Source organism: Eretmochelys imbricata, chromosome 9 (assembly GCF_965152235.1).
Source record: "Eretmochelys imbricata isolate rEreImb1 chromosome 9, rEreImb1.hap1, whole genome shotgun sequence".
NCBI lineage: Eukaryota > Metazoa > Chordata > Testudines > Cheloniidae > Eretmochelys > Eretmochelys imbricata.
The window spans coordinates 58634723-58662415 of NC_135580.1; the positions used below are offsets into that span (position 1 = coordinate 58634723).

The window sequence follows — 27693 nt, forward strand, 5'->3', positions numbered from 1 at the left end:
CCCCTCCTGTACCCCAAACCCCTCATTCCGGCCCCACCCCAGAGCCCAAACCCCCCAGCTGGAGCCCTCACCCGCTCCTGCACCCCAATCCCCTGCCCCAGCCCAGTGAAAGTGAGTGAGGGTGGGGGAGAGGGAGCGACAGATGGAGGGAGGCTGTAGTGAGTGGGGGCAGGGCCTCAGATAAGGGGTGGGGCAGAGGCAGGGCCTCGGGGGAAGGGCGGGGAAGGGGCGGGACAATGGTGTTCGGTTTTGCGCAATTAGAAAGTTGGCAACCCTACATGCCACCATGGCTCTGGTGTTCTTCACTCTAAAACTCTCCAGTGTTCTTACTCTGAAACCATGGCTCCAGTGTTCTTCACCTGATGTGCTGGGCATTGGAGGGAGCAAAGCGGTCAACAACCTAAATGGTGATGGAAACGCAGCCGCCATCCTGCACAGTCTTGCTGGACGGGAAGGGTGAGATTTTCAAAACTGTATACTCTCCGGGACAGTGACCATCTGTTTGTCCTGTGTTTGTACGGCACCTAGCACGGGGGGTCCAGAGCCACAACTGGGGCTTCTACAGTAATACAGATCAGACATAAGAAATAAAACTGGGAACCCCACCTCCACTGATTGGCATCTGCAGTGCAAAACAGCCATAAACCAATTTAGCTGCCCAGTTAAGTCTGGTCAACTGCTTCTTTGATCATCAGAGCAGCGCAAAACATCCCAAGTATCAAGGAATCTGACCCTTGATGGCCATATGATGTTCTCAGAATAACTACACATGCAAATGGGTATTTATCAGTGCAACCAAACACATTTAAACAAAATTTGCATTTCCAATTGCCTGCTTAAACCTGAGTCCATATATCTCAAGAGGTGGCACGTTTTGCAGATACAACATGGAATGGCGGCATTTTTCAGTGTTCTAATTAAAGTAAGGGGCTGAGCCTCCGGACTCCTGGGTTCTTTTCCAATCCCTGCCCCGACTTGCTGTGGGACCTTGGGGAAGTCATCTATGGGCCTCAGTCACTAAATGGGGACAATAGCACTTACCCCCCTTTGGGAAGTGCTTTGAACCCATGAATGGGAGACCCTAGACGTGCAAAGCCATCACTATTATTTATATCGTTATCTTGTTCAGCATCCTAGAGACCCACCACCTCCCCGTCTCCCTTTGCTTTGACATGCAATCTACACATCAAGCCGCTAATCATTTTAGCAACCGAGCCTTGCAAATACCATATAGTCCTTCAAACTCGCTAGTCATTCAGTTACCAGTGCTTGTAGGTGTATTTCCAACACTCCTAATAGTGAGTCAGCTGCACTCCTTGAGTCATATCAGCATTAACGAAGCAATGACAGACTCAGATCCTTACTTTGGTTGGCAGGTCTCCATGGAGAGACGGCTCAAGACACATTCAATTGGCGGCACAGACAGTGCAGCCTCAATCCCATCCAAACAGCTTCCCAGTCAGAAAAATGCCCTTTGGCCAAAAAGTCCCTTCCAGGAAGTGACTGCGGCTCAATTCGCCTCTTCGCACAAACGGGCAAGGAGAGCATGGCACTGACTTTTGACCCCTTAGTCGGCACTGTTATGGCTTGGAGAATGGGGTTTGATTCAGCCAGGGAACACTGGGAATAGAGAAATCCTGCCAGCTAGAGCACCCTCCCCCTGCCCCATGAGGCTTCTCTGCAAGGTGAAAAACCTGATATTTTTTAAATTCAAACCTAAACCTGGTGTTTAAAACAGCTCCTGCCCTGCAGTCACCTCCTTTTGTGCCACCAGAATGGGGCCAGTGACCGTAAAGCTGCCCTCAGCTCCATATCAGTACTCCTCGGCTGGCTCCTCCCCCGTGGTGTGGGCTGTGCTCCCATGCAGTCCTATCAACTTGTGGAGTATTACAGACTGCACAAGTTAGAATAGCTCCTGGGCTGCGCCGGGCACTGGTTCAGCCCCTGGCCAGGGCCGGTGTCAGAGAGGCGGCTTGCAGAAATCGTTACCGCTTGCTGCCACGCTCTGCTGCGGGGAGCTCTGCAAAGCCACAGCTGAGGACTGAGCCAACAATGGGAAGTCGCTCTGCAAAATGCAGCGGAAACAAACAAATCAGTCGTTTCCCTTTTATGAATGTGGGGGAGGGTTAGTGCCACAGTGGGCAATGAGAATGGAAGAAATGGCTACTCCAGGGCATGGCTTGAACTTCCTCTAACACCCTCGTAAGAGCAGCTGGGCATCTGTTACTGCCAGCTCCCAGCCTCAGCTCTTCAGCCCTGGAGAGGGACCTGGGCAAGAAAGCAGCAGGTGTTATTGTTAGCGCACATGTCCCTAAGCCTGGTTCTGGGTATACACACATCATCTCCCACCTAGACCCCCTGCCACATGCGTGCATTCGCACACACACCGCCTCCCTGCCCAGACCCCCATGCCACATATGTGCATTCACACACACACTACCTCCTGCACAAACATACGTGCATTTACACACCTATCGCCTCCCTGCCCAGACATGCATGCCCACATATGTGCATTCACACACCCACTGCCTCTTGCACAAACACGCATGGCCACATATGTACACTAAGTAGGCTTATTTGGCTATATATCTGTCAACTTTATCATGGGAATTTGACTTTTTTTTGCCAATCCATTCCCCTACCCTTAAATGTTAGAAGAGGGGGGAAAGATGTGGATCACCATATCAGACTGGCAACTGCTGCATTTACTGTCCCAGCATCACAGATGTTAGAGATGGAAGCAGCCTCACGGGGCACCCAGTCATCTAGTCAAAGATACTTCACTTGCCCACAGAACTGCTGTGAGGATTACACCATCGAAAATTAAAAGCACAATTTAAATGCTATTATCACCATCTGATTCACTCAAGGACCAGGGCTGGACTGTCTCTACAAGCTACTCTCCAGAGCCTTGGCTAGTCCTGGTTTTAAATGACTCAAGAGACTGAGGCTTCCACCACTTCCCTTGGGAGGCGATCCCCCAGCTCACAGATCTATTGCTGGCGGGAAGAAAGGCCTTTTCTCAACACCCTCCCAGTCTTGCAAGGCAGGTCAGTGGAGTCAGGCCCTAGTCTATAACCTACACAACATTTAAAGGGCTAGCACTCCTGCCTGAAATAGTGAGCCGATTGCCAGCAGGAGGCAGAGAGCAATACAGAATAATGTGGAATGCAGGGTTTTACATCTGGCTTCTGCATTGGTCAATGGTCCAGGTGTCTCCAGCCATGGACTGCTCCACCATGGCTATTCCAAAGGTCTGTGCTAATGCTTGAGAAACTAATGGCCACTCATTGGTACAAAAGGCACATGCCCTGGATCGGCTCCCCCAGGGAAATCTGAGGGACATGCAGAATATGCAGAAGGCACACACTCCCCCTTCCCCCATCCCAGTCTGACTGGCAGTGGAAGAGATTTCTCTCAGCCCTTCTGCACAGATATGCTCCAGAGGAATGCACATTTCAGCCCCAAGAAGGAGCTAAATATAGTCTCTGCACAGTCTCTGCATGCCTGTGGACATGTAGGTGAGAAACAGAAAGAAGGGACCGCCGCGCTCCTGTGCGGCCATAGGAGTGTATTTGTGAGTGGTGAGCCTGTATGTCTGGGGTCTAGCGTACATTGGGGCGCCTATGTTAGTGTGGATCTGCGGGAATGATGCATGGAGATATAGGAAAGGAAGATGGGGTATCTGGGAGTCGTGTGTATGTGTGAGAAAGAGTGTGTGAACCTGGGAGCTCTGTGGGTGTGGGTGTGCACGCACATGTACACACCAGTGAGGTGCGTGTGTTTGTGCGCGTACATACCCGGGGAGGGGTGTGTGTGTGTGTGTGTTTTGTACCTGGGATGGGGAGCTGTGTGTGAAAATGTGTGAGAAAGAGTGAGTGTATGTGTGTACCTGGGAGCTGGGTGTGTATGTGTATAAGAGAGACAGACATAAATATTCACCTCCCTAATCTGTCCATGTCAGATGGTGACATTATACCAATATCCAAACCTTGCTCTTTGGCGCCGTCAGCCAACGCTGCTCTCCTCCTGCACGCAGCTACACTCCCGGGACTGGGTCTGCCTCGCAATTCACGGTTTCTGAGCAAGTGAGTCAAAGGCAGGACGAGTTGCAAGTTGGAGTCCCAGGAAGCTGCACTTACTATCCCAGCCCAGGGAAGCCCTCAGCTCAAACCAAAGTATCAATGGACCAACAGCATGGCTGCATGCAAATGAGCAGCTCCTGCCTTTCCTGTCATGCAGGTGAATGAGGAAGTGAGTCAGGGAAGCTGCAGGTGGCCTTGGTTTGTGTGCTTAGCAAAGATAAAAATAGATCTTGGGAGGAAAGGAAACACAAGCTGGGGAGTGAGACTTGCTCCAATAAGAGTGGGCAGAGAATCTGAGTCAACCACTCCTTACACCATGCAGATTCACTGGCCTAATGAATCTTAGTCTAGGTGTGAAACCCTCCCTTCACCTCAGTAGTGCGAGAAAAACACAGCCATCAACCAACTAAAGGCCCGTCTGTATTAACGAACAATACTTGGCACTTTGAAACCATTTTGATCCAAGGATGAGCAAGTCCTGTATCAACTGCAGCAAATTAAAGGGTAGTTTTACTCAGAATCTATAAAACTCAGATTCGGGGCAGGGCCCTCTGTATTAACGCAATTTCACAACCGCAGACCCAGTATCATTAATGCATATGAAGTTATGAGAATTGTGTAGTATGGTTGTCACTAAAACATGCTGTAAGTTGGGGGAATCAGCCAGATATTAGGTCCCCAGAGGCAACAGCAAGGAAAGTAACCAACACCCAGGTGGGGTGTGAAACAGCCCATCAACAGTCATTGTCCAGCAAGGGAGCTACAATGCAATGACTCACCTGCATGAGTCCCCACCAGGGGAATTGCTCAACCTTGCTGAGAGAGACTCAGCAATGCCCCACAGACATGCCTGGACTTGTGTTCTACAAGCACATGGACCTAGGGTATAAAACAGATAGAGTGGACGCATACTGGGCCCTTCTCCTGCCTCCACCTTCGCTGCAAGCAGCCAAGACACTGAGAAGAAGACAAGACTCCAACACAAAAGATTGGCCCAGGTTTAAGAAACAAACCTGTATACTAAGGACTGCAATATCCAGTGGGGTGAGAAAAACTGCTTAATCTAGTTGCTGCCCAGTCTAATAGGGTTGAGAGTTTAGACTGCATGCTTATATTTTATTTTGGTAACCATTCTGATGTGGGACTGGAGATATTGGCTAGTGTCATTCACTTGCAAGTAGCTGGGAGCAGCTTACATGGTAGAGGCTGTGCGTGAACAGCCCAGGAGTGGGGGCTCTCACAGCAGGGTAAGGCTGGCTCCCAGAGTCAAGGACTGGAGTGGCCTAACAGATCACTGGTCCAGACAACACCAGAGGGGAATGTCACACTCACCCACTCATCTCACTCCCTACTCCCTAAGTCCTCAGCTCCCCAGGGTGCCAGGTAGCCAGCTGGCTGGTTCCTCTGCTCCCCACTCCCCAACTCCCCTAGCTATGTGGTGCTAAGTAGCTAGCCAACCAGCGCTCAATGTCCTCAATCTCCTGCTGTCTATCTCCCCAGGCTGCTTGACCGCCAAACCAACTGGGTCCTTGGGGTCCAGGCACTCCAGACAGCTTGACCGCCAGACTGCTCGACAACATTGTTTTGTTTGAATGCAGTTATGGAACAAAAAACCTTACATTTCTAAGCTGCACTTTCATGATAAAGAGATTGCACTACAGTACTTGTATGAGGTGACTTGAAAAAATACTATTTCTTTTGTTTATCGTTTTTACAGCACAAATATTTCTAATAAGAAATAATGTAAAGTGAGCACTGTACACTTTGTATTCTGTGTTGTAACTGAAATCGATATATTTGAAAATGAAGAAAAACATCCAAAAATATTTAATAAATTTCAATTGATATTCTATTGTTTAACAGTGCAATTAATTGCAATTATTTTTTTTAATCACGATTAATTTTTTTGAGTTAATTGCATGAGTTAACTGCGATTAATCGACAGCCCTAGTTAAAACCCCTTCCCAAGTGATACAAGCTAAGCTGAAAACAGGCCACGCCGATACCAGAATAAGTGTCCCTAGAGGTGATATACTGGTAGAACTACATCGGTTTAAATTCATACCATGGTTTATACCGAAAAGACATTCTTATGCAGACAAGACCAGAGTAGCTCTAAACCCTAGACCACTAGCAGCAAACAGAGGTTGTCGTTTAACTCAAGCAACAGGGGGCCTGAGGTTTTGGTGTGGGAGGCTTTGAGATCTCTCATCATTGCTGCACGTGCAGGGCGTTACTGGAGACTCTGCTGTCTGAGCCTACAGATTCATTCCAATTTCCTTTGGTCCCTGATACCTAGGGTGTGTCTACACTGCAATCGGAGGTGTGACTGTAGCATGGCTAAAAATAGCAGTGTGGCTGCAGTGGCCCGGCTGTGCAAGGACATACTCACATTGCTAGCCCAGCCAAGCCAAGAAAAGTACATTGTCACCATCAGGTGGCTACCTAACAATGCTGCCTGTCTGCAACCATCATGCAGCGCCTTGCAGGCAGCTGAGGAATCGCTACATGCAGCTAAATCCCACTAGGCTGGATGCAGCTTCCACAGTCACCATGCCCCAGTGCAGCAGCCCCGGTGGAGGCTTTGCCATCACCATCCATGGGAGCACTCGCTTGATTCTCCAGCTGGCTTCGTTTCCACACTGCGTCAAAGGCTTGGCAGGGATGCCGCTGCCCTGCCCTGGAGGGATCTCCTGCCGCATCCGCAGCCCAGGTCTTTGGAGCAAGCCCCCAGAGAACCAGTCCCAGGTCTGACACCAGACTCAGCACATGTTGGGATGGGGGATTTTGGAGGGGCTGGTCCATTCTGTGCAGACAGACTGATGAGACGGATGAGTTTGATAAAGCCCCCATTCCCTGGGTGAATGGGATCCAATCCACTAACTGCCTAGGTGACCAGCTGTCTCCCCTTCCCCAAGGCAGCCCCATCTGATTCCGTTGCCAGCCGTAAGGCTGCTCCCACCCTGAGGGACAGTCTGTGGGCATGCACATCAGTGTCAATATTCCTTCTAGGTAGCAGCAGTATCCTCCTTGCCCCATGCTGGCACTCAGCTCTCGGAGGGCTCTGCAAGGCGATCCAATTCCATACCTCATAGTTGGGAGCCATGCAAAGCATGCCTAGAAAATAAGTACACGAACAAGGTTCCTAGAGGGAGAGGATCTGCTCCAGAGCATCACGACTGGTCATCAGCACCCCCTCCTGGCTGCATTCAGACTTGCCTAGGTGCTTGGGGCCATGTCTCCATGTACTCACAGAGCGGGTGGAGCCCATGCAGCGGCAGTACTATCTCCCATGACACACTGCTCCGTCCACGCCCCCCAGCCGCACCCTGGATGTTCGAAGGGACTGATCCGAAAATCAATGTGCATCGTGACAAAGCAAGTCGCCTCCTTCACTTTCTGTTTGGACCCAACAGAAGTGAAACTTCCTTCTGCACGCTGAATGCTCCCTGGCCACTTCTGCTTTCCTCGAAGTTCCAGAGGCCTGTAATCCAGCACCACAGAGAATTCACAGCCAGCTGCCCTGACCACACGTTCAGAGAGAGCTATTTCTGTTACAGAGTATTTGGGGGGTGGGAAAGGCGAAGTCCTGCCTGAACCGTCCAATTCACCAAGTTCAAAGGTTACGTGAGGAGCAATAGCACCCTCTAGCCGCTCGGAGCAGCAGGTGCGGACTGGCTTTCATTTGCAAGCCCTAAGAGGGAGTTACAAGCAATGAACATCGGGGCAATCATTCAAAGTTTCCCCCAGGCTCACTGGAGAATGGTCTTGTGATTAGAGCAGGAGGCTGGTGGCCAGGACTCCTAGATTCAATGCCCAGCCCTGCCCCCAACTACTTGTGTGACCTTAAACAAGACTCTTGTGCCCAGGTTGTTAAAGTTTGCAATGCAGGCAGAGCTCCTCAGAGGGAGGATGCCAGAGAAGCACAAAGGACTGTGACTATGATAAACACTTGTTCATTTCAGACCAGCTGGCTCAAGGGATTGCAGGAGGAGGCCACATATAGGTCTCTCCTCCTGGATGTCTCTTGCAGCACAGACCATGTACCCCAAGGTAGACAAGGTTCTATTTTCTGGGCTCAGGCCCTGTGGAGATTTGCAAGTCTAGGGGATTCTTCAGCTGATTTCTCAGTAACTCACCTCTCTGCCTCAGCCCATTGTGTTCGCTGATCTCAGTGTGTAATGGGATGTCTATACTTTGTGCATGGCAGGGCGCAATATGATGACCATTTGGATGGGAGAGAAATAACAGTATGTGTACAAATCTCACACCCAGAGCTAGAGCCCATGTGGATCATAAAGGACTTTTTAAAAGATGTTAAAATGCTGTAAAAGCTCCTTCTCCCAACCGGAGGCCCCTGTAGCTACAGCAGTGAGCTAGGCTGTTAAAGATTTCTATTATGCTTAACACAGGTGATGGTATCAGCAGAAGCAGGTAGGCAGTGCACAAGCACAAGGTGTGTGGCTAATGAGAAAGTAATCAAGAAGCCGGGGAGAGATCATAACTCCCCAGCATTTTAGTAAGTCACAGTTGTGTGAGGCAAAATATTCCAGTGACGTGGGTGTGGATGGGTGCTGACCACAGGTCTGCACGTGCAGTGTCATTGCTGTTGCAGACATGTATGCCTGCAAGCTCTGGGGTGAGTTTCTTATCAATGCACGTGCCTTTGGAGACACAGAGTAGGGATACTGCACATTCAGTCAGACAGGCCAGGCACAGAGGAACATGCACAAGCATCAGCTCCATAACTGACCTCTGCGCGTCAGAGACAAGGCAGCCCAATAAAATGAAGACACCCGTACAGGACAGAGTCCTCTGCTTGGCTCCCTAGCCCTGAACACCAGTCAGAACGCCACCCAGCACCTCCAGTACTACAGGGGTAGCTCCCACGGCCACTCACAGTTTTGCAGCAGTATCCACATCTGCTCTGCTCTCCTGTGTGCCCAGTAGGCAATGGGCACTTTACAGCTCCTTTGGGCAGCTTCCAACTTGCTCTTTCTCAGTTGACTGTTTTCCCCACCCTGCAGCTGTTGGAATGCAACCAATAGAGGGCAGGATTTGGTCCTGACCACACCCCCACCTTTCACTGAAAGCCATGCCCTCTTTTTCTCCAGTGCAATTGAAAAGCAAGCAAGTGCCATGCAGCCTGACAGGAATACAAGGCAGCATATTTCTGGATGTAACTGACACTGCTTTGAAAAGGTCTGGGTGTAAGACGTACTTAGTACCCTTGGCAGCAGACTGGGGAGTCAGGACTCCCTGCTCTTCTGTAAATCTCCTGGAGGGATCAATCCCTGGGAGATGGAGATCTCATCCCTCTCTAGCTTCTGCAATTCCTCCTTAGGAAAAGCGAGTGGGGTCCCATTGGTCCTGCTAACTTCCTTAAAACACCTGGAGCTTTTAAGATCCTTTTCCCCCCAAGGAGTTTATGTGTGAGTGAAAGAACAAAACCCATACACCAGAAGAAGCTGATCATATTTGCTGAGCAGCTTCCCTGGCCAGCCAGCAAGACAGAACGAAGCGGCGTCTCCTGCTTGGACGCATAGCAGGCCTAGTCCAAGGGCACCCTGGTGGCTGGGGGAAGGTTCTGAGAGTGCATGAGGTTGGTACAGAAGGGACACAGGGCATGGTAATGAGCGTGTGGCTAATACTCATGCAAGGAGAGCTCAAGTTAAGCAAATCCTAATAATCCCTAGCTCTCATGTGGCACTTCCATCAGTAGAGCTCAGAGCACTTTGCAAAGGAGGTCAGGATCAGAAGCCCCATTTATAATTGGGGAAACTGAGGCACAGCTGGAGGAAATGACTTGCCCATGGTTACCCAGCAGGCCAGTTGCAGAGCCAGGAGTAGAACCCCAGTCACCTGAGTCCAGTGCTCTACCCACTAGACCACACTGTCTCCAACACAAGTCCCTTTGTGCACAGTAAATGTACATGGACCTAACAGCACCCCAGGCACAACCTGCTCCGCATTCAGTGCCCTGCTTTTGCTGTAATCCTTTGGATTCTCCAGCCATATCCAACAGCAGCCACCCCCACCATTAGCACTGGCACCCACAGCTGGGCCTAGCTGGGGGTTAGGACTCAGCCTGGGCTGCCAGCACGACATTACCAGAGAGATGCTATTGTTCCAACCCCAGCGGCCTAGCTATGCCTGACAGTCTGGATAAAGTTGCACAGACAGAAGCGGGGCACTCCAGGCCAAATGCCAGCAGGGCTTCAAGCTAGCAGCATGATGAGAGAACTTGCCACAGGGATTGGAAATCACCTTTCCCTGTGAAGTCTGTGTAGGGCCAATACAACATGAGTAAAGAGGGTCTCGGTCCAGTTCTTCATCTCCTAACTACCACCTGGTTTGCGGTCAGCATCAGAGAGGCCCAGGGTGGGACAGATCGCAGAGAGCGCTCTCTCCTTCTCGCTCCACAGAGGGTCCCTCCAGGTTGAGGGGAGGCATGTCAGAAAGGCAGTGAGAGCAGACTGGCCCTGTTCACACCTGGGCTTGGTCTGCACCATGAATACACTCAGGCTGCACATCTCCTGGACTAGTAAAATGGACGCTGTAGGCTGAGGGAGAGAGCCCAGCAAGATACTGAAAGAGAAGCAGGATGCAGATCAGGACTCCTGGGTTCATTCCCAGTTCTGCTGTGATTCACCACATAACTTTCAGCAATTTACTTGGATCTCTTTGGGTCTCGATCTATCCCTCTGGAAACCAGGGCTACTAATACCAAGCTACTTCCCAAGGGGGTGCAGGTTAAATCAATGTTAGCAGAGCAAGGTGCTGCACAGCATACGTGCAGACTGCTGTTAGAGACTATCCACAGCTCTCACAGTCTGGAACCAAACGCTTGCAGGCCGCACAATGTGACGAGCCCAGAGCGCCCGCTGCAGCGTCAGAGTCTGCACCCAGATCCGCTGCTGAATTCCACAGCCAGCCAAACAAAACACCCGGATCCAGACACCCCAACCCTGGGAAAGCAGCTGGTCATGCAGTGTGGGCTGGGCCTGGTCTCCCCACGCCACGTTGGTTGGGGGTGATTATTCACCAAACTACACATACCAGTACAATCCCTAGTGTGGGCCTTACCCAATAGAGCTAACTCCCCTTCCCTTAGGGGAACAGCAATACCAGTATAAGCACCTTCATACCATTCTAACTGCGTCCACGCCAGAGGTTGGACAAGTTAGCTATACCGGGTAGGGTTAAGGCAGTACAGTTGGTATAGACAAGGCCTCATTGTTATTCTCACAGAGATGCCTACTTGACGTCCTTGCTGTCATCTCCAGCTATGCTCGTGTTGCCCGTAGGCCGCACCTACCACTGGTGCGCTAGTACACAGGAGTTCAACGGCCTTCAAAACCCAGGCAGGATTGTCTCCCCAGCGTCAGACCTGAAGTGAGTCTGAGCTCCCGTTTACTGGCGAGCTCTTTGGGCTCCGCACAGCACTTTTCATCCCAAGCCATAATCCTTGCCGGGGGAGTGGGGGAATCGAAGGAGAGCCCAAGGGCCTGATCCTTGGCGGGATTAGGGGGAGCTGCAGGTACCAACTGTAATGCTTCCCAATCAACGCCTCCCATATGGTCTAGCGGTTAGGATTCCTGGTTTTCACCCAGGTGCCCGGGTTCAACTCCCGGTATGGGAAGTTTCGGGGGAGAGATAGCTCAGTGGTTTGAGCATTGGCCTGCTAAACCTAGGGTTGTGAGTTCAATCCTTGAGGGGGCCACTTAGTGATCTGGGCCAAAAATTGGGGATTGGTCCTGCTCTGAGCAGGGGGTTGGACTAGATGACCTCCTGAGGTCCCTTCCAACCCTGATATTCTATGATTCTATGACATGGGCACGCAGCACTTCTGGGACTCTGCTTAAAACCTCTGACCTGTGCTCCTTGCAGGGTGCGGCCCCTGCACGACCCTGGGGGGACCTGCGCTGGGCACAGGAGGTGGCCCAATTCTCAGTCAGCCCCAGCTGGCACATGCCAGCAGAAGGTTTCCCTGAAAGTACGAGGCATCGCCAGCCACTGAACTGGCACTGGCTCAGGGCTCTGCTTGTTCGCCTGCCCTGGTTTCTATAAATACTTCTCTCTTCCGGATCATGTCTTCGATCTGCTGTCTGAACCCGGGGGCGGGGAGCACACACCACCTCACCACATCCCTCGGGGAGCGAGTGTTTACCTGCCTGCGCCTGCACAGCAGCTTGTACTCCTCACACACATCTCCCCCTCCTCCTGGCAGCGCAGGCGCCAGGCCGGCAGGGATAGGCCACGATGCTCACAGGACGCGTGCTGCTCTTGCTCCGGCACTCTGATGTGTGCACTCCACGGGGAGACCAGCCCAACCCCGCAGGGTTCAGGATGTCTCCCCTTTCACCCCAGCTGGGCCCCCTCAAAGACCCCGCCCGCTCGGCTCAGAGAGGAGCCCTGCAGCCATTCCCCTTCTTCCCTCCCCCCCACACACCAGCACAGCATGGCAGGTCAGGGGGAGGCTGTGTGCTGAGGTCAGGGGCCCGAATCAGAGGACATTCCAGGGGGTACACGTGATTGAATCACTCCTGCCTACGGTACATCTACACGACAGCACCTATGCCGGCACAGCTACCTCAGCGCAGCCCTTGAGTGCAGATGCAGGCCATCCAACTAAGGGGCTTTTCAGTCGGTGTAGGAAACCACCCCCCCAAGTGGCATTACACCTCCCTGACCCCGCTGATGTAGCTGCATCTACACTGAGGATTAGGTCAGCACAGCTACATCAGGCAGGGCTGGCTTTTCATACCTCAACCGACATAGCTATGCTGGTACAACTTGCAAGTGTAGACCCAGGCTAAGGGCCTGATCCTGCCATTGACTCCAGTGGCAGGTGCTAAGAATGACCTTCCTTACTAGCATCCTCATTCCTGCACACCAACCCTTCAGCCCACTACCCCACAAGCTGCCTGTGTTCCCACCATCGCTATGGGTAACATAAGAATAACGAGCACTCCATTTCCAGCTTTCATCCTACCGGATCCCAAAGCACTATACAGCATCCCCCTTTGGAATGCAGCCACCTCTGGGGTGGAAGGCAGCAGCTGTGGAGCAGCACGTAGCAGTGCTGCAAAGCAGGCAGCATCAGGCAGTGAAGAGGAACACTGTACCCAATTCAAGCTGCAGGGAGGACTCTGGGGACTCAGAATGTCATGGTCAACTAGGTTCTGGCCAGTCCCACACTCCTCGATTTGAGAAAGGGCACTGGGGATCTCTAGGGATCACAAGCAGTCGGAGCATCAGGTTTAGTTCTGATCTGAAAGGCAACACCTCAGTCAGTACATGCCAGGCAAGAGCTCACTGAGAGAAGAGCCAGCAGCTGACTATCCCCCCCACCCTGTCCTCTCCTGGCACACCGGTGCCTCTCCTGGGATCCCTGGATAAACACGTCCCCTGATGGGATAAGGAGACCTCCTGGGTGGCCTCTCTGTCTTTCCCTACCCATGCTTTGTCTGTCTGACTGTGAGCTCTTTGGGCAAGGACTGTCTTCCTAGGTGTATAGGGGGGTCTGAGCTCTGCTGGACCTCAAGGTGCTGCCGAAAGAGTAGCAGCAGGAACCTGGTTTTAATCAAACCCTGCCACTTTAATAATTCCTCTGGCCCAACCAAGTGAGTGGATGATTTAGACCTGATTAGCAGATCTGAAAACATTGGCTCTTGCTCTGTTCATCTGCTGCTAATAGCACTGGAACGCAGAACCCATTGATTTGAAAAAAGGTGGCTTATTATTTATTGTTCAGTACTCACTGTCCCAGCGAGAGACACCTGCAAAGCACAACACCACATCTCGCTGCGGGCACTCTGCACTGCAGACCTGGGATCATCCAGTGCATCAGGGCAGGAGGACAGCAAGGAGGAGCAAAAGGCAAGAGCCATGCTAGGAGAAGAGCAGAAGACACAGGCAGAGAGACTGGCCTGCATTACCCTGGGGGAAGGGGAGGGGGTGAACGGAGACCCAGACTCAGTGGGAAGCAGAGGCCCCACTGGTGCGAATCCGCAGATCTCTGCTGACTTCAGTGGGATGGCCCTGATTTACCCCAGCTGAGAATCAGGTTCCATGTACGAAGGGACAATAATGGGGCCGCAGAATAGACCCTAAAATGTTCAGACAGCAGCTGTGGGGTTGGGAGGGTGTGATTCTTAGGCCTGTTTATTACATTACAGCAGAGCCTAAGGGCCAGTCAAGAGAGGGGCCCCAGCATGCTAGGCACTGCCGATCCAAACAGCCCAGGCAGACCCAGGCTGGGGGAAGGGAGAAGACCCCAGGCAAGTGGCCCGTGCTAGTACCAGCGGGGTTGGGTGTGTTTAGTCAGGAGGGGAGCAGCTTCATGGGAAGGGACGGAGAGAGGGGCACAGGACCGGGCAGGTGTGCACTGAAGCTGAGGTGAAGAGACTGAGGGAGAAGGAGGGGGAACTTGGACATCAGATTTGCCACTGTAGCCTTGCTGCTCCCAAAGCCTGGCTAACCCTCTGCCCCTCCCCTTCAGCACCCTGTAGACCAGGTCTGGCTCTTCTTTCACGGCCAGGACTTTCTCCTGAGCTGACCCTGCACTTCTCCAGAGTGACCCGGATTCGCGCCCAGAGGAAAAGCAGGCTCAATAGCCAGGAGGGGTCGCCTTTTCAAGCTTCTCTTTTGTGCTCCACAGCGCCCATGTGAGAGCTCTCCAGCTCTCAGCCAGCAGTAAAGTAGGACAGCATGTGAACCTCAGAACGAAACTATCTGGTGGCCGATCACAAGCCACCACCTTCGAGTCATTCATAACAGTCAGTCAACAACACTGAGGTGTGATATGATCAGAGGGGAATAGCTAAAAATAGCCCCGGGTGCTCGGACTTTCAGCATGGCGCTGCCTAGCCTCGTGTGGCTGTGCTCTGCAGGGCACTGGCAGGGTTAGCCAGGCCCAGGTCTCTGCAGGATGGGCTCCCAGCCAAACCATGGGGTTAGCACTGGGTGTTCGCCATGCAGCCCATTCCTAGGGCTGCTATCCCCTGCCCAGGCTGCAATGGGGGCAGATTTCATGAGCCAAACAGGACCTGGCTGGGTCAGAACTATCCCAGGAGTGGGCCCAGGTGTTTGCAGGCCATGTTGGGGTGATTCCCGTGTGCCCCAGCACGGTGCTGGCTCCCAGAGCTGCCGTCTCTCAGATGAGATGTCAAAGCAAGGGCCTGGCTAACACAAATGCCAGCATTCTGGGTGGTGGGGGGTCAAATTTGCCAATTCATTGATGGAAACATTTCACAGAGCCCTGCCTGGCTTCCAGCCACACCCGGCCAGCTCCTCGGCAGCCCGCTGGCAGGCAGCCCTTGCTGTGGGTTCACAGCTTCTTGGGGCCCAGGCTCACAGGATCTGTAACCCCAGGGCAGCGCACCAGCTGGATGGCCCTGGGCCAGGGCTCCATTCCACATCTGAATAAAACCACAGGTCAATATAGCGACCACCTCTGTGAGATGGAACAACGTCCCCTGCCCAAGCCTTACCTAAGCCTTACCCCCATTCCATCCCCACCCCCACCCCACCCAGCACAGGGCTGTTTTGAGGGCGTAGCACCAAGCACATCCTCTTAGCTTCCTCTAACAATGGTGCCGGCTAGCCCTTCTTTCCGAATGGCCTCGGCGCACTGGTCTGTAGCGCCACCCTTTACTCCTGGCCTTCATCCCCAGGCCCAGCAACCTGACCTGGGCAAGAATGCCTTTCTGACTGGCATTCGCTTTGGGAAGTGGATGTGGGGTCCTGGAACAACGTAATAGCATCAGTATCACATCCCAAATGCGGGCAGGTATCCGTGTGGACTCCTAGCACAACCCTGTGGCAGCCACCACAGAGCCAGGAAGAAAAACTGCCAATTGTCATTTGTGGGAGCACCCAGCAGCCCCTTTGTGCTGGACACTGAACATTTACATCGTGACAGACAGCTCCTGCTCGGAAGAGCTTACAGTCTAAAACAGATGGAGCGGAGAGAAAGGAAGAATTACCATCTCCATTTTACAGATGGGAACTCCTCAGAGAAGGAAGGGTGAGTCCTCTAGAGAGGAAGGTAGTTCAGTGGTCAGGGAACTAGCATGGGACTTGGGAGACTGGCATTCAATTCCCTGCTCCACCCCAGACTCCCTGGATGACAGGTACAAGTCATGAGGGCTCTCCATGCCTCAGTTTCCCCTCTGTGAAATCAAAAAAATAGCTCTTCCCTCCCTCAGAAGGGTGGGTGGAATATACAAACATTCAAGATTATGAGGCACACAGCTACCATGGTAAAGTAGGGTCATATATGTGGCAGGGAGAGATTAAATGACTCGCCCAAGGTCATGAAGGAAGTGTGTGGAAGAGCTGATTACTGAAACTGCTGATTACCAGCCAGGGCCTTCACCACAAACCCATCCTCCTCTGCACACCAAGTCAAGTTTTTCCACAGAAGTATGCTTTTTCTTGTTGATCCTTCAAGGGGATTTTGCCTTCCTTAGCCACACACTTATTTTGTTGACAGCACTAATCTCAGTGTGACTCACCTTCTGAATTGTGATATCAGTTAATCAATATAACTTCTGTGTCCCTCTTCCAGTCAAGAGATCCTCTGTACTTCCTAATTCCTTACTGGCAACTGTCAGTCGAAATATTAGTTGTCTCTAAGTTATAATTCAGTTTTACTCTTCCCTCATTAATTCTGCATATAAAGATACATCAATACAACTCCATCCCTCTCTCCTTCTCCCACCCCCCCAAAAACCCCAGGGAATTAGTCAACAAAAACCATCATTAGGCAGTGGTTCAGGCTGCAAATGTCAATCATTGGAGTCTGCGATCACCCAGGAAATTGATTACAATCAAGTGATGCAGCCATACAATCCTGCTTTACTTTTTCTATACCTCCCCACTCAGCTGTGCCTAGGTCCCTTTGTAAAATCTGACCCAAAACTCATCACAATCAAGAGAGAAACTCCCAGCGACTTCAGTGGCCTTTGGATCAGGCCCATGATTGGCATAAATACATGTAAACAGAAGTACAACAGATTACCAGCAGACTGCAGTATGAGCTATGGAATATCCTGTCATCAGGTCAGCTACCACCTTCACCTCATCAGCAATGCCAGCTTCAGACACCCACTTCTTCACAAGCCCTTCACGCTCTCCCCACTGCCCCAACACATGGTGGGAGCTTCCCTCTAAACTCGTAATGCCTCTACCTTGGCCTCCTCCAGGTCACCCTCAGAACTCACCTCTGCACACAGACATCTGCACCCCGCAGTGGCTGCGAGGCAGGCGCCAGATCTAAGCACTGCTCCTAACTGGGTAAGAAGTGAGCCCTGGCCAACCCCCCAGCCCAACCCACTTGTGTGCCTCAGCCAACCCGTCTGCTAGATAGCAAGCTCTTTGGGGCAGGAGTCGCCATTTACTTTCTATTTACACAGCACCCAGCACCGTGGGCCCCCTAGGCACTGCTGCAACATACATGTAAACATGATGAGAGGTCTGCTTCCAGTCCACTCCAGCCCGAACCCAGAGCACGTTAGGTTCTGTCGAGGGTGAAACAACAACATGACTGTTAATTGAACTGTACAGCTCAGTGCATCAACCAGCAAGGTCTGCTTTCCATAAATGTAACACACACATTGCAACTTCCACTCGGTTACACTGATGTAAATCCAGAGTCATCCTGTTGAAATCACTGGAGTTACTCCAGATTTACATCAGGGTTATGAAAGTGAGAATCCACCTCCTTTATTGAACACATTCTAGAAGGGCCAAAAGATAAGATTTTCCCTTTTTACCATAAAAGAAACATCTTACTACTGAATCAACATAGCAGAAGACACACAAGGCTGTAGCATGTGCCAACGCAGCACGGGAGTAAACTGGTTTTGAAATCTTTAGTTCTAATTAAACAAATGGAGGGTTATTTCTAGCATATGCCTCCAGCACTACCCTACTCTTTCAGGAGACAGCAAGGGGCAGAGTTTAGAGTGGGTGGATGCTGTTAGTTGTATAGGGAGGGAGTAAGTGAAGCAGGAATATATGGTGTGTAAATCCTCTTACTGATCATTTTCACACGCTCAGATTTCAGCATTTTTCTGAGGGAGAATTATGGCAAAAGCAAAGAGAATCCATTATCTGGGCTTCAAGGGGACCCAAGTATTTGCAATCAGAGCTATTTCCAAACAATGTTTTTTTAAACTGGTCCAAGGAAATACGTTTTCCTACAATGCAGAATTAGCTTGTGGAACTCACATCCACAAGATGTAATTGAGCTCAAGAGCTTAGAATAGGTTCAAAAGAGGCTTGGATAATTATAGGGATAACAAAAACATCCAGAGTTAGCGTAATAAGGATTTTAAAAACTAGTGCTTTGGAAGGACATAATCCCCTATGTCTCAGAGCACAAGCCCCAGTCTCTAGTGGAAGTTCTCCCATAACTGCCTCCTGCAAGGTGTTTTGCATCTTCCTCTGCAACAGCTGAACCTGGCCACCAGCCACCAAAGACAAGACACTGGACTAGCTGGCTCATTGTTCTGATCTAGCCTGGCAGTTCTTCACATGTGTTTTATACACCCAGCAACACAGGTCTACACGGACGCATGCATGCAGTGCTGGTGAACTGCCCCGCTATTTACAGCCAGAGAGAGAGCTGTGCTTGCATAATGGAAAATGTGAGTGGAGAGAGGGCAGCGCGTTTGCAAACCTCACACACATCCGGCTGGTAGAAACGGGGCTATCTTTATCCCCCACACACAGAAGCCTGCAAACCCTGAGTAACCAGAAAGCTAGACTGGAAGGCGCACGAGGGACTGACCTCCTCTCAGTAGCCACGGGGATGAGAGCTTTCTCTGGAGACAGCACCCAAAGGCGGATGGATGGGTGACCCCACAGGCCAACTGCCCCCAAGGGCCCAGCTGGGTTTTACTTCCAGTCAGGAGATGATGAAGGGAACAGAACGGCCCTGACATCCGAGTCTGAGTTGGTCTGACTGCGTTTGTGCCGGATGCGCTGACAAAGGGCTGGGAGGATACAGGACAGTGTGCCCCATTGCCAAGCTGCTAGCTCAGCCACCAGGTTGCAATGGCTCCCGCCGTTGAGTCATAGCGGGCACGGAAATCTGGTGCTTGTCCACCCTCTCCACAGCTCGCCAGGCACCAGCTCGCCAGGCACCCGCTAGTGCAGACCCTCACACCTGGCGAAGTCTCAGACACCACCAACCCCAGGCTGGATTTTATGCCCATCTGAAAAGCATTCAGAGTACACTACCATGCCATGCTGCTGTCATGCTGCAACCCCTCCCCTCCCACCATATGTGTCATGTGAGATATCCGTAAGCTCCTATAGTGCCTTGGGGATAAAGGCACTATAGGGGCTTACGGATATCTCACATGACACATATGTCTCTCATCTCGGGGTGTCTGCACTAGAAATGCTGCAGCTGCACTGTTGTTGTGTAGACACTTATTGCAGCCAGTGGAGGGGTTCTCCCAGCAGCATCGCTAAGGCAGTAGCCAGGCTGGCAGAAGAATTCTTCTGCTGACCTAGCAGTGTCTATACCAGGACTTCGGTCGGCTTAACTACATCACACAGGGCGTGATATTTTTCACAGCCCTGAACACTCTAGATACACTGTGCTGGCTTTGTAATGTAGACCAGGCCTCAGTGTCTTCTTCCATACAGCCCCTTCTGCATGGAGCCCCACCCCCATCCCAGCCTCGTCCAACACCCCAAATTTCTGCTTAAAATTCAACCCTTCCCTGTCGCCACTCCTAAAGAAAATCCACAGCCGTGCTCTGCAGCAGTACCCCACAGCGTGCACTCCAGGGAGCTGGCAGACTCAGGAGTCTCACGGCTGAAGCACACGACTCTCATGCTCCTCCCCACAAACCACCTGTGAAGACATGCACGGCAGCTCATCTCCCCACAATCAAGTCATGTTTCACCCTAGAATCAGACCATAATCACTTCAGCAGGGAGCAGAAGTGGTTCCATCATTCTGTGCAAATAACACACCCAGTGAGCGCAGCCCTGTCTCCTTTGGCAAAGTATCACACACGGGTCAGGATTTGTATTCATTTGCTGTTATTTCCACTGCAGTAGCATCTCGAGGCTGCAGCTGAGAGCAGGGCCCCATTGTACAGACACAGTGAGAGACCACCCCTGCCCTGAAGAGCTGTTGATTTAAATTAACAAGACAGACAAAGGGCTGGGATTTCCCCAAGGACCCAGTGCAGATAATGAAATCCAGGCCTCCTGACTCCCAGTCCAATACTCTCAATGCTGCCTTCACTGAAGCAGGGTGTTATTGCAATTGTTTAGCAACTTATTTCAGCAAACAAATTTTGGCCTGTGGTTTGCTGGGAGCATCCACTAGTCTGCTGTGGGCTCTGCATGTTTGATCACACCTTGCTTCTATTCCCTGTCTGGGCACCCTGGAAGCTTTATTCCCGGGGGAGAAACGTTTCCTGTTTCAAACTACCCAAGAGCATCTGCAATTGTCCAACAAATCTGCTGTGCAAACGATAAAGGGAGCTTTAACCAATGGCCAGGACTGAGAGCCGATGTGGGAGCAGTGTCTACGATACTTCTGCTTTCATCAAACACTGATTAGCACAGACCTCCCAGGGATTTTCATTCGGAGGCCACATCCATGCTTCAAGCTGGAGGTAGAAGTTCCAGCAAAAGGAGACATACCCACGCTGGCACTGATCCAGCTAGTGCACTACAGATAGCAGTGTAGCTGTGGTGGCAGAAGCAGCCCGGAGTCCATGCCTATGCTCTTGACAGGATCCTATTCAGAGTGGCTAGCCCCATTTTCAGCTCAATCAGAGCAAGAGTGATTGCCAGTTAACTCGAGGTATTAACTCCATCGACCCGCTACCCCCTCTTGGAGGTGCATTAACTACATCCCTGGAAAACCCCTTCTGTCAATGGAGAAAACCTACACAGTGCTGCAGCTGTGCCCCTGGCGTGTAGACATCTCCTTAGGATCAGCTGAGGGCAAAACCACAGGCACTTGTACCTTAGAACACTGTGTGGGGAATGTCCATGCTAATCTTTAAAAATGTGTGAACCACCTCAAGTTCACTGATTGCTCTAGTGAAGACAAGTCCCCCGCGCACAGGAGCCTGCTCCCTCTAATGTCCAGGATAAAAGGGATCCTAGCAAGGTGAATGCTCCCTACTGCCTCCCTGCAGCCTGTGAGACATGGCAGGCAAGGCTCTGCTGCCGGGTGGAGAAACCAGAATAAGAGCATTTATTCCTTTCCTTTCAGGCAATGACTCTTCCGTTTTCAGGTCACCAAAATCCCGGTCCCCCACCCACACCTCCTGGGCTGGTGCGCGGAGAGCAGGCTCCCTGTATTGTTGAGGCTGCCTGGCGCTGTGCAGCAGGAAGTCTCCGCTTGTGGGTAGCAGCACCTCAGCCATGCTGTGGGACCAAGGAGCTGAAGCAACACGGCTCCAACCTCCCAGCCTGGCTCGCGATGTGTTCTCCCCTCTTCATTTCTCACTATTACATTGGTGGAAGCGCTAGTGTAGACAGCTCCCCTGCAGGTTAACCCCTGTGCAGAGCGGTCTAGTTGGTACGATGATCAAAACTCCAGAACTGGGTGCACTAACGCCTCCAACCCCCCATTGGATTCAGCTCTGATACTAAGCCACTGGTGTGCCGAGGCCATTGCTTGTTACCTGTTCAGAATCATCCACTCTGCTTGTCTCCACTTGTCAGTTCTGCTCTATGCAGACTGTGAGTTCCTTGAATGGACTCTGTCTTCTTCCTGCATGTGTATAGTCACGCAGCATGCTGGGGCTTTGGTCCCTACCTGGAACCCTGAATCAGGACCCCATCACACTCGGCACTGTACACACTGACAGCAAGAAGACAGCCCCTGCCCCAAGGCAAATACTAACAAAGGCTCTGGGGAAGCTACAGTGGTCCCAGTGGCAGGTGAGGCAAACATGGAAAAGAGGGGAGCAGCAGCCCCGCAGACCATCATCCCTGGAGCTCACCAGGGAAGCAAGCAGAAGCGGAGGGTGAAGGCTGGGCAGCAGCCCCCCGTGGAGGAAGCGCCAGCTGTGGTGAAAGCCCTGCCGGAAATAGCTGTGGGGTTAGCTAGGCAGGAATGGAGGCAGCTGATAAGAGCTGGGGAAGGGCTGACGCGGTTTGCAAACCAGTCCAGAGCTAAAGAAAGGAGAATAGAAATTCCCCACACACTATCTAGCGAGGGGTGCAGGCAACAGCACGTCCAGGACCCCTGCATTTCATGGGCCAAAGAGCTCAGAGGTGGGGATGGGCCAGGTTCTCCAAGGGAATGCGCGACACTGCAGCATAGGCTAGGCTGGTTCTGAAGGGCAAGAGAGGAAGCATTGACCAACAGTTAGGGCACCAGCCTGGGCCCTGGGCTCCACCCCAGACTGCCTGGATGACCTCCGGCAAGTCCCTTAGTCTCTTGGAGTGTCAGCCGCCCCAGCTGTCAGTTAAGATAAGCGCCCTGCCCCATCCGCAGGGTGTGGGGGATGAACTCAGCTACTACAGCGACGGAGCCACAGAAGTGCCCCAACAGCAGCCCAGGGAGCGCTGGATCTGGCAAGATGCCTGCACATGGAGCTGGGCCGGCAGTCAGATCCTGATACACTCTGTTCCCAGCTTGGATACCAACCGGCCTCTGTGACTGGAGCCAATAACTTCACGGCCACGGGTCGGAGTTTTCCTATTTAAAACTGGGGAGAATTATTCCAGGCCAGGTCCTGGGGCCGGGACTGACTTTCTACTCAAGTAAAGCAGAAGCTGGGCAAGGCCTGCAGGATTCAGCCCTCTCTCCTCCCCTACCTCTCTAGGGCACTGCTGGAATGGCTGGCAGCACGCTGACCACAGCGAGCACTAGGACTGCGGAGCAGCCTCCCGAGCCAAGGAGGCGATCAGAACTGAACAAACCCTGCTCAGATCACCTATGGCTGTCGCTGCTGAGCAGAACAAGCCCAGCATCGCCCTGCGGCGCTCCCCCCACCCCACAGAGGCAAAGCATTCTGCATTCTGTTCCCTAGATGCAGGCTGTAGTTAGCTGCCCTGGCACTAGGGGGCATGGACAGCTGCCACTGGAGAGGCAGTCTCTGGATACATGGAGACTGGGTTGGTACAAACGTACCCGAATGAGCCCTCCTAGGGAGAGGGGGAAAGGGGCATGCAGACTCTCCCAGCCCGGGTGGATCAGCCTCGTTCCATTGACACCAGCAATAACCCCCAGCTCTTACCCTGCACTTGTCCTCAACAGATCTCAAGGTACATCACAGTCTTCACTGTGTTTCTCCTCACAACGGCCCTTGGAGTCAGGGCAGTGCTCCCACCCCCCTTCAGTGTGCCACCCTGATCACCACACCCCCCGGTGTCAGTGCACAGCATAGCAGGCTCAGCTTGTCCCCGCTGCGATCTGCTTCTCCTTGCACTCTGGCACTCCAGCCAGGTCACATGCAGTCCCATCGCTCTCAGGATAACCCAACAGTCCAACGAACAGCCCATCCCCTTCCCGCTGGGCCTTCATCCAGCTCCAGACTCCCCTTACCCCCCCTGCGCTTACACTCCACCTTCCCCAGTGGGCTGGCCAGGGAAACCAGGTTCGCCCCTCCCCAACTGGTTCCTGTCCAGGGCCTGCCTATAGAGACTCCTGGATGCTTCCCTGGACCACAACCTACCTTGTCCTGTCTTGGGCCTTTTCCACACCCCTTTTCCCAGGCTCAGGGCATCACCACCTCTCTCTGTCTCTTCTCCAAGCTCACTGCAGCGCTTCATAGCACTTCCTGCCCCCCACTGGTCCTGCTGCAGGAGGAGAGCGCTCTGCTCCCCTGGCAGGGCAGACCCTGAGCCAGCAACAGCCTCCTGCTCCATGCAGCTGGCCACCCTTCTCCAGCTTTCCTGCCCATCTTCCTTGGGCTCTCTGCCTTCTTTCAGGGAGCCTCTGCCTGCCAGCAGTCCAGCTCCACTCCTGGCAACAGCCAGGCTGCTCTCCATCCTGGCCAGCCCCCACCTGAGTCCCACTCTTCTTCCCACTTAACACCTACTGCAGGTGTAGTGGGGTGGGGGTCTCATTAACCCTTTTGGCCCATGTGGGCCTGGCATGCCCCATCACAGCCCATTACAGGTGGGAAACTGAGGCCCAGGGAGGCTATGTGACTTGCCCAGGGTCACACAGGAAGTCTGTGGCAGAACAGGGAATACAGGATGTGGCTGATTGACAAGAGAGTGATGTAGATTTTGCACCAGCTGTGGATCTGGCCCACTGACTTCAACAGTGCAACGCCGACTGGCCAGCTGAGGAGCTGCGCTATGTTCTATAACAGAGGTACACTGTATCTACTGGGGACCAGGGTCTCCCCTTAACGCATCGGTTCCCAAACTAGGGGGCGTGGCTGTGAAATTTTCATAACGAAAAAAAGCATAAAAGTTATTTTTTCTTTATTTAATAGACCAACAGACAATAAATTATACATATTCTGTATACATAATAATAACTATTCATAAAATTGTCCAATTACAGGCCTATATTATTTAACTACAATAAAGTATTAACAATCGTCTCTTTCTTGATTATGAATATAAGTAGACAAGAATAAAGGTATAACAAAGTACAATAACAATAAAAATACAACTATAAATAAAAGTATATATGTTTTCAAATTTCATACCACGAAATGCGAATCTTTTTTATTTTTTTGCCTTTCGACGTGTAGGAGTTCCGTTTCGGTCGGTGAGGAGGCCAAAGAACGATGTATAAAGTGATAGAATTTTTAAAAACTTCCTAGCTGTCTCGCGAGAGTGTTCGAGACTGTTCTATCGTGGGAGTGGTTACCTCCACCCCTCACCGCGCAAGACCAGCTACTTGCTGGACTGGTGGTGGAGTATATACAGAGCAGCACGCGTCTGTACGTAATAGTAGTAGTAAATAAACGTTCGCGATAACTCAAATTAACTTGCGTCCATTATTATTCACAAATCAGGAAAATTATTTGTATAGATTTTTTATTAGTATATTATGGCCACGATTAAGAAAAGGAAGTACGATGAAAAAAAGCATGGAAAAAAACAGGATCAATCATCCTCAATGCGTAGCATGCCACGCAGTTCTCAGCAATAATGCCTTTAGTCCTAGTCGTCTTGAGCGACATTTGACAAAGAACCACAGCGCTTTGAAAGACAAACCAAAAGAGTTTTTTGCTGCTAAACTTCAAAATTTAAAACGCATGAAGCTGGACACTACTGGAGCTTTGAATCAACCATCGGCCAAAGTGGTAGAAGCATCTTATCAACTGTCATTGCTCATCACTAAAGCCAAGAAAGCGCATATAATAGGAGAAACTCTTGTGAAGCCTTGCTTGTTGAAAGCAGCTGATATTGTGCTTGGTGCCGAAAGCAAGAAAAAAAATATCGGAAATTTCGCTTTCCGACAATTCCGTGAAACGTCGCATCGATGACATGGCGAAAGATCTAAAACTTCAAGTTGTGGAGGCAGTGAAAGCTTTTCCTTTTTTCACAGTTCAGTGCAATGATACCACTGAGGTAACACAATGCTGTCAGTTGCTCGTCTACGCTCGATTCCTTAATGATGGAACTGTGAAAGAAGAACTGCTTTTTTCAAAGGAATTGACGACCACATTAAAGGTTTCTGATGTTATGAAAATGGTTTCCGACCTTTTTTTTTGAAGAAAATGGACTTTCATGGGAAAAACTGGTTGGTGTATGCACAGACGGAGCTCCAGCGATGCTTGGCTCTCGCTCTGGATTTGTGACATTGGTGAAAGAAAAAAATCCAGCCGTAACCATGACTCACTGCATCATACACAGACAAGCGTTGGCTGCTAAAACCCTTCCAGATGATCTACGTGACTCGTTGAATTTGGCTATGAAAGTTGTCAATTTTGTGAAGAACAGCTCTTTAAATACAAGACTTTTTGCAGCTCTTTGCGCTGATTTGGGAGCAGGTCATAAAATTCTTTTGTTTCACATCAGAAGTACGATAGCTTTCCAAAGGGAACATGCTTTCGAGATTATTCGAACTGAAAGGCGAAGTGGAAATTTTCCTCCAGCAACAGAAAAAAGAGGAGTTATATCATGCATTTACGGACCAAATGTTTCAACTTTCACTGGCATACCTCGTGGACATTTTTGAATCTTTGAACAATCTCAGTTTGAAGCTTCAAGGAAACAATGCTGCAAACATTATAGCACACCCCGATGCCATCAAAGCGTTTTTGGAAAAAATCAAGCTTTGGAAACGTCGAATGCAAGCTCAGACGCCTATCTTTTTGTCTTTTCCAACATTTTCATCACTCGCTGAAAATGAAGGTTTCAAAGAACTTTGTAAAGAGGATGCGAAAAACAAAATTGTGTTTCATCTGGACTTGCCTTGTCTGGACTAATTCATCCGCTATTTTCCACACAACTTTTCTGGCAACCCCGTTCATAAATTAGCACGTAATCCATTCAATGCTGATGTCGATTCATCGCCAGAAGTATTGCAAGAACAAGCACTCGAAATGAAATATGATTAAAGTGCGAAAGACATTTTTGAAAACTTAAGCCTGGAGGAATTTTGGATAAAATATTTCCCAATTTACCCGAAAGTTGGAGAAGAAGCGCTACATATTATTCTTCCGTTTCGTCGACATACCTCTGTGAAAAAAGTTATTCAAGTTTAGTCATAACAAAAACGAAACAAAGGAATCGACTGGATGTTGAAAACGATTTGCGTTGCGCACTTTCATCTTTCAAACCTAGGATTTTCCAACTCGTGAAGAAAATGTATCATCATCTTTCACATTAAATTTGATTATGCTATTTCTTATTTTAAATTACATTTTTATTAAATTTTTGTGCTAAGAAAAACTATGTGAGCTTATTTTTAATTTTAAATAAAAAATTTTATACCAAGTTCTTATGTTTATTTTTAATTTTAAATTACTAATTGAATTTTTTAAAAGGGGGGGGTTGGATGATGGTAAAGGAGAGGCATGAGGGTTTCTCAAAAATTAAAAAGGGGGTGTGATGCCAAAAAGTTTGGGGTCCAATGCTTTAGAGGGTTCCAGCAATGCTCCTATTGAAGCCAGCTCCCCTTTAGCATGGTTGATTGCCATATTGCTGCTGAATGCAGAGAGCCCAGGTGCAATTTCTTACTGGAATGGAGATAATCCTTCATTTGAGGTGTGCACAGTGGGACCCCTGCCCTGCCCACACTGCTTCCAGACATTCAGGCATTCTTGCCATTATGCACTTATTCACTGGCCACTCTTATTAAACTTGTTCGTGACAGGGAGTACTTGTGGCACCTTAGAGACTAACCAATTTATTTGAGCATAAGCTTTTGTGAGCTACAGCTCACTTCATCAGAAGCTTATACTCAAATAAATTGGTTAGTCTCTAAGGTGCCACAAGTACTCCTTTTCTTTTTGCGAATACAGACTAACACGGCTGTTACTCTGAAACTTGTTCGTGAGATGGCGCTTTCATTGCAAGCTCTTTATTTGCAGAGCCTCTCAACTTTCTCAGACAACTACTTTCCAGGCTGGAGCCCCGCGGATGTCGCAATGTTCTTTGACCGATTTTAGTTATTTTTCACGGTACACTTTCATTG

The 27693-nt window shown here is 50.7% G+C and overlaps 1 protein-coding gene and 1 non-coding gene across 5 annotated transcripts in view; one reads left to right on the forward strand and one right to left on the reverse strand.

Moving 5' to 3' along the window:
• DGKK (diacylglycerol kinase kappa) overlaps positions 1 to 27693 on the reverse strand; it is a 154074-nt gene that overhangs the window by 90856 nt on the left and 35525 nt on the right. The window contains exon 1 of one of the 4 annotated variants that reach the window (XM_077825823.1): positions 8986 to 9031. The exons of the other annotated variants lie outside the window; for them this stretch is intronic. The gene's annotated coding sequence lies outside the window, so the exon portion shown is untranslated. Of the gene's footprint in view, positions 1 to 8985; positions 9032 to 27693 lie in introns of those variants that run through there. 4 annotated transcript variants of the gene reach the window in all.
• On the forward strand, positions 11657 to 11727 carry TRNAE-UUC (transfer RNA glutamic acid (anticodon UUC)). Its single transcript has one exon. It is a non-coding gene; the product is annotated as a tRNA-Glu (tRNA).